This window comes from Panicum virgatum, chromosome 5N (assembly GCF_016808335.1).
Source record: "Panicum virgatum strain AP13 chromosome 5N, P.virgatum_v5, whole genome shotgun sequence".
NCBI lineage: Eukaryota > Viridiplantae > Streptophyta > Magnoliopsida > Poales > Poaceae > Panicum > Panicum virgatum.
The window spans coordinates 6,357,662-6,363,661 of NC_053149.1; positions in this window are offsets into that span (position 1 = coordinate 6,357,662).

Sequence of the window (6,000 nt, forward strand, 5' to 3'; positions counted from 1 at the left end):
AGTAGAATGAGTATAAGGTCCTAAGCAATTCTAGCGGTGATTAACATCCACGTAGAACAAATCATATGTAGACATCAATCTAGGTGGTCAAAGAATGGTTACAACAAGTCAAGGGGTGGCTATCCAACCATGTTCTAGCAGTAAAAGCATATGCAGTTTTGTAAAACAGGCCAATAGGTTGTGTTTATAAAACAGGGACAAAATATGCATCAAAGGATGGGATTGAACTTGCTGTTCACAAAGCCTTCCGGGAAGTCCTGATCGAGGTACTGTCCTTCATGTTCGGGGTCGCGGTACTGCTCGTCAACGCGTTCTTCCTCGTTCACACCGTGATCTATGGCGCACACAAACAAACACACAATAAAGAAAAAGAAATAAATATTTTATCGTTGAGCTCGAATCGGAAAAAATTAAGATATGGATATGGGAAGAATATTTTCAGGTGATTCTCTAATGGCACAGCCAAAATTATATTAGAAATGGCGTGGTAAAGTTTCGGGGCAAACGGAGGATTTTTGGCGCATGAAATGAGAGGTCTAAGAGGGGTTTAGGGGCTAAATAAGGGTATATGGGCTTATTTGTATTTATTTTTGGGATAGCAAGGGCTTGATTATAATTATTGAAAACATTTGGGTCACTTTGGAAATTGCAGGGGTTCATTTGTAAATATGTTTGCATAGTGGAGGGGCTCATTCTTTAAAAGGGAAAAGAAGGGGGGTCTCTTTTGGAAAAATACCTAAAGGGGGGAGGGTTCTTAATTAAAAAGAGGAAAGGCCAGGGGGTTAAGGGCAAATCCCCCCTTCTTCTTCCTCTCCCCCGTGACCGAAATAGGGAAGGGGGAGGGAGCGGCGCCGGCGGGCCTGGCGCCGGCGAGCCAAGGCGCGGTGGCGGCCGTGGGGAGGGGGAAAAGGAAGAGGGAAGCCAGGGGGTTCGATTCCCTACCGCAGCTCGGGCGGAGGTGGAGCGAGTCGGCCTAGCCACGAGGGCCGGCGGGCGGTGGTGTTGTGGCGGCGGTGCTGATGCGCAGGGGAGGGGGCACGCGGCGGCGGAGGTGGTTGTGGTGGTGATGGGCGACGTCGAGGGCCCTTTTATAGGCAGGGAGAGGCACGGGGCAAGGTGGGAGGAGGGGGGGCGCGGTGGTGGGGGCCGGCGAGCTCGAGGACGACGTTTAATGGCGGTGGGGCTTGCTTCGGTGTCGTAGAGCGGCGCGGTGGCGCTCGGTGGCGACGGCGAGAGAACGGCCGTGCAGAGAGGGACAGGCAAGTGGGGAGAGGGCGGCGCAAGGGGGTACGGCAGTGTTGGAGCTCGGGCTCGGTGTGCTCCGAGCTCGCTTGGCTGGCGGCGCTGTGCTGCGCGGGTGCCGAGGCGAGCAGGGGAGGCGGTGGTGCAAAGCGTGGTGAGGCGACGGGCGGTGCAGCGGGCAGGCGCAAGTGGAGGTGGGGGCCGGGCTGCTCGGCGTGCCGAGCTCGGCGTGGAGTGGCCAGCCGCGGCGAGCGTGAGGGATGAGGCGGCCAAGGGGGTACGACACACACAGAGGGCGGGACGAGCGAGCAGCGGCCGCAAGCGGGGGAGGCGGCGCCCAGGGAAGGTGCTCGGCATCCCGGGAAAGGGGGGCAGCGTGCCGAGCTTTGCTCATGCAGCGCGTGCACGGTAGGGAGAGAAGAAGGAAGAAGGAGAAGGGATGGAAAGGGAAAAAAGAAAAGGAAGAAGAAAGAGAAAGAAAGAGAGAGAAAAAGAGAGAGAGCGCGTCAGCGAGATTCGCGGCGGCGACCGCGGGGTCGGTCGAGCACGCGCGGTGGTCGGGCGGTACGCAGCGCGACACGCGGCGTGAGGAGAAGAAAGAGATGGGACGGTGATTGGTACTGGTGTCGGGACGGCGGATCGCCGGGAAATGATTTCGGAAGATCAGGAGCTCGGATGGAAAAGAATTTGAAAGGATTCGAGCCCAGCGACAAAAATATTTTGAAACAAAATATTTTTAGCAAGTGTTTAATTGGATGAATTTTCGGGATGTTACAAACCTACCCCACTTAAAATAAATCTCGTCCTCAAGATTCGGCGGGTTCCTAAAGAGATGGGGAAACTCCTTCTTCAGAGCATCTTCGCGTTCCCACGTAGCTTTTTCTACTCCGTGTCTGCTCCATTGCACTCTGCAAATCCATACCTCTAAGTTCCTTGTTCTTTTTGTGATAGTGTCTAAGATTTTGACAGGCACTTCTTGATACCGAAGATCCTTTTGCAGATCAATTTTTTCCATTGGTACTATTTCTTCTTCAGGTACCCTCAAGCACTTTCTGAGCTGAGACACATAAAATACCGGATGTATATCCAACATTTCCTCAGGCAATTGAATACGGTATGCTACCGCTCCAACTCTTTTCACTACTTGGTGTGGTCCAATATATCGAGGAGCTAATTTTCCATGAACTTGAAACCTTCGAGTCCCCCGAATCGGAGAGACCTTAAGGTATACAAAATCTCCAACCTCAAAACATAATTCTCTTCTTCGCTTGTCTGCATAACTCTTCTGTCGTGATTGGGCTACTTTTAGCTTCTCTCTAATCTCAACCACACGTTCTTCTGCCTCTTTTATGAGAGCTGGTCCGGTTAGTGTACGCTCTACCACCTCTGACCACATCAAAGGGGTCCTGCACTTTCTTCCATAGAGAGCCTCAAATGGCGACGTGCCAAAGCTTGCCTGATAACTGTTGTTGTATGAGAACTCCGCATAGGGTAAACTTTGTTCCCAATCTTTACCATTGATAAGGACACATACCCTTAACATATCCTCCATAATTTGGTTTAGCCTTTCAGTCTGTCCATCCGTCTGCGGGTGATAGGCCGAACTAAAATCCAATTTGGTCTCCATGGCCTTATGCAGACTTTTCCAAAACTTGGAGGTGAACTGGGTCCCTCGATCTGAAACAATTCTACTAGGCACACCGTGCAGCTTTACTATATTATCCACATAGAGCTAGGCAAGCTTTTCTCCTCCATAGTTTGTCCGTAGGGTAGGAAGTGAGCGACTTTGGTGAGCCGGTCCACTATTACCCAAATGGAATCGTAATTTTTCTGGGTCTTGGGCAATCCTACCACAAAATCCATTCCTATCCCATCCCATTTCCAAACTGGGATAGGTAAGGGTTGTAGTAATCCTGCTGGCTTCTGATGCTCAGCCTTGATCCTTTGACAGGTGTCGCAATGGGCAACGAACTGGGCAATGTCTGACTTCATTCCATTCCACCAATACTTTTGTTTTAAATCCAAATACATTTTGGTGGACCCTGGGTGGATGGAATATGCCAAGTTATGAGCCTCGTCCATGATCATTTGCCGGAAGTCTCATTCTTTGGTCACACAAATCGTTTCTTTATACCACAGGGTTCCCTTATAGTCCACTCGAAAATCCGGTGCTTTGTTTTCTCCGGTATATTTGCGGATTTTCATTAAATCCTTGTCCAAATCTTGCGCTTTTCTGATGATGTCCTCCAGGGTAGGTTGAACACTCAGCTTATGGTTGGAACCTCGAGGAACAATGTGCACATTCAATCGTGCCATTTTCTCTTGCAAATGGGCATCCTTGGGCCCATAAGATTTCTGGCTTAAGGCATCGGCTACCACGTTAGTTTTGCCAGGGTGGTAGTGGATTTCCACATTATAATCCTTGACCAGTTCTAACCATCTTCTCTGCCTGAGGTTTAGATCTGGTTGGGTGAAGATATACCTCAGGCTCTTATGATCCGTATATATCTCACACTTGTTTCCAATCAGGTAGTGCCTCCAAATCTTGAGGGCGTGCACTACGACTACAAACTCCAAATCATGTGTTGGGTAATTCTGCTCATGAGGCCTGAGTTGGCAAGAAGCATATGCAACAACTTTCCCGTCTTGCATCAGTACACACCCTAGTCCTTATCGGGATACATCACAATAAATGACAAAATCCTGATGAATGTCCGGTAAGGTGAGTACCGGGGCGGTTGTTAATCTGCTCTTCAACTCCTGGAAATTCCTTTCACAGGTTTCCGTCCAAACAAACTTCTTTTCCTATTTAAGCTCGTCTGTCATGGGCCAGGCGATCTTGGAGAATCCTTCAATAAACCTCCGGTAATACCCAGCTAAACTAAAAAAGCTTCTGATTTCACTAACATTGGTTGGTTGCTGCCAATTGGAAACTGCCTCAACTTTCTCGGGGTCGACTGCTACTCTGTCTGTGGTCAGAATATGACCAAGGAAAGCTACTTTCTCAAGCCAAAATTCACACTTGCTGAACTTGGCATATAACTTATGTGCTCTTAGCTTTTCCAGAACCACTCTTAGGTGTTGTTCATACTCTTGAGCACTTTTGGAGTAGATGAGTATGTCGTCAATAAAGACTACGACAAACTTATCCAACTCATCCATAAACACTGTGTTCATGAGATTCATGAAATAAGCATGTGCATTAGTGAGTCCAAAAGATATCACAGTAAACTCAAACTGCCCATAACGGGTGACAAAGGTTGTCTTCGGAATGTCACTTTCCTTAATCTTGAGCTGGTGATATCCTGATCTCATATCAATCTTGGAGAAGTACTTGGCTCCTTTTAGCTGATCGAAGAGATCATCAATTCTGGGGAGAGGATACTTATTCTTGATGGTGACCTCATTCAGTGCACGGTAATCTACACACATCATCATGCTTCCATCCTTCTTCTTGACAAATAGAAATGGGGCTCCCCACGGGGATGAACTAGGTCTGATAAAACCACTTTTTTGTAATTCCTCTAGTTGCTTCTTCAGCTCAGCTAGTTCTGGGGCTGCCATCCTTTAGGGTCTCTTGGCTATGGGAGAGGTTCCTGGGACAAGGTCAATGGAGAACTCTATGTCCCGGTCTGGTGGCATTCCAGGGAGTTCGTCGGGGAAAACAACAGGGTATTCATTCACAACTGAAGCTCTTTCTAAGGATTTCACATCCATACTGAAAACCATTGGGTCTGGCCCACTTCCCCGAGTATGGCAGGTCACTTGCATCCCATCTGAGTTGGTTAGGTGTACTACCTTGTCAGCACAACCTATGAGGCAATTGTGTAGGCTTAACCAGTCCATTCCAAGGATCACGTCTATTCCCTTGGACTTAAGTACTACTAGGTCTGCTAGGAATTCTACCCCACTTAAATTGATCCTTATCCGTAAACAATTTAGTTGACACTTGATGTCACCTCCAGGTGTCTGGGTTAATAGGGGTGTTTTTAGTAGTACCGTAGGTATTTTATGCTTATCCATGAAGCTTGACGATATGAATGAGTGTGATACTCCAGAATCAAATAATAATGTTGCTAGAGTTGAGCTAACTAGGAACTCACCAAGTACCACTCCTTGTGCACCCTGAGCCTCCTGCGCGTTGATGTGGTTGACGCGGGCTCGTCCATAAGGCTGCTGGCTGTTGTCGTTGCCCTTGTTGTTGCTGCCGACGGGGACACGGTTGGCTCCGGATACAGGTGGCCTAGGCCCATTCACTGAGTTGGAGAAGGCTGATGCAGCAGGCTTGTTTTTGGCATATGGGCAGTTGGCAATGTAATGCCCTATCTCACGACAGTTGAAACAGGCCCTAGCATTGTTGTTGTTAGTGGTGACTTGGCTGGCATTGTTCTGCGGGGCTTTCATGGTGTTCTGGTTCCTGAACTGGGTCCTATACTACATTGGGGCCTGAGATCCTGGTACAGTATAGCTGGAGCTTCTTGGTTTCTGGAAGCGGTTCTGCTGGCGGGCCTTGCTTTCCAGGAACTTACGCTTGTTTTTCTTCCTTTCTTCAGCTTTGGCCCTTTCTGTGAGAATGGCCATGTTTATCAGAGTATTGAAGTCCGGGTATATCTGAGGGGTAAGCAAGGTCCGGAGTTCTGGGCTTAATCCCTTCTTGAACATGTCCTGCTTCTTTTCATCCTTATCCACTTCCTCTGGTGCATAGCAGGCAAGTTCCATGAACTGGTAGGTGTATTCTTCCACAGACATGCTCCCTTG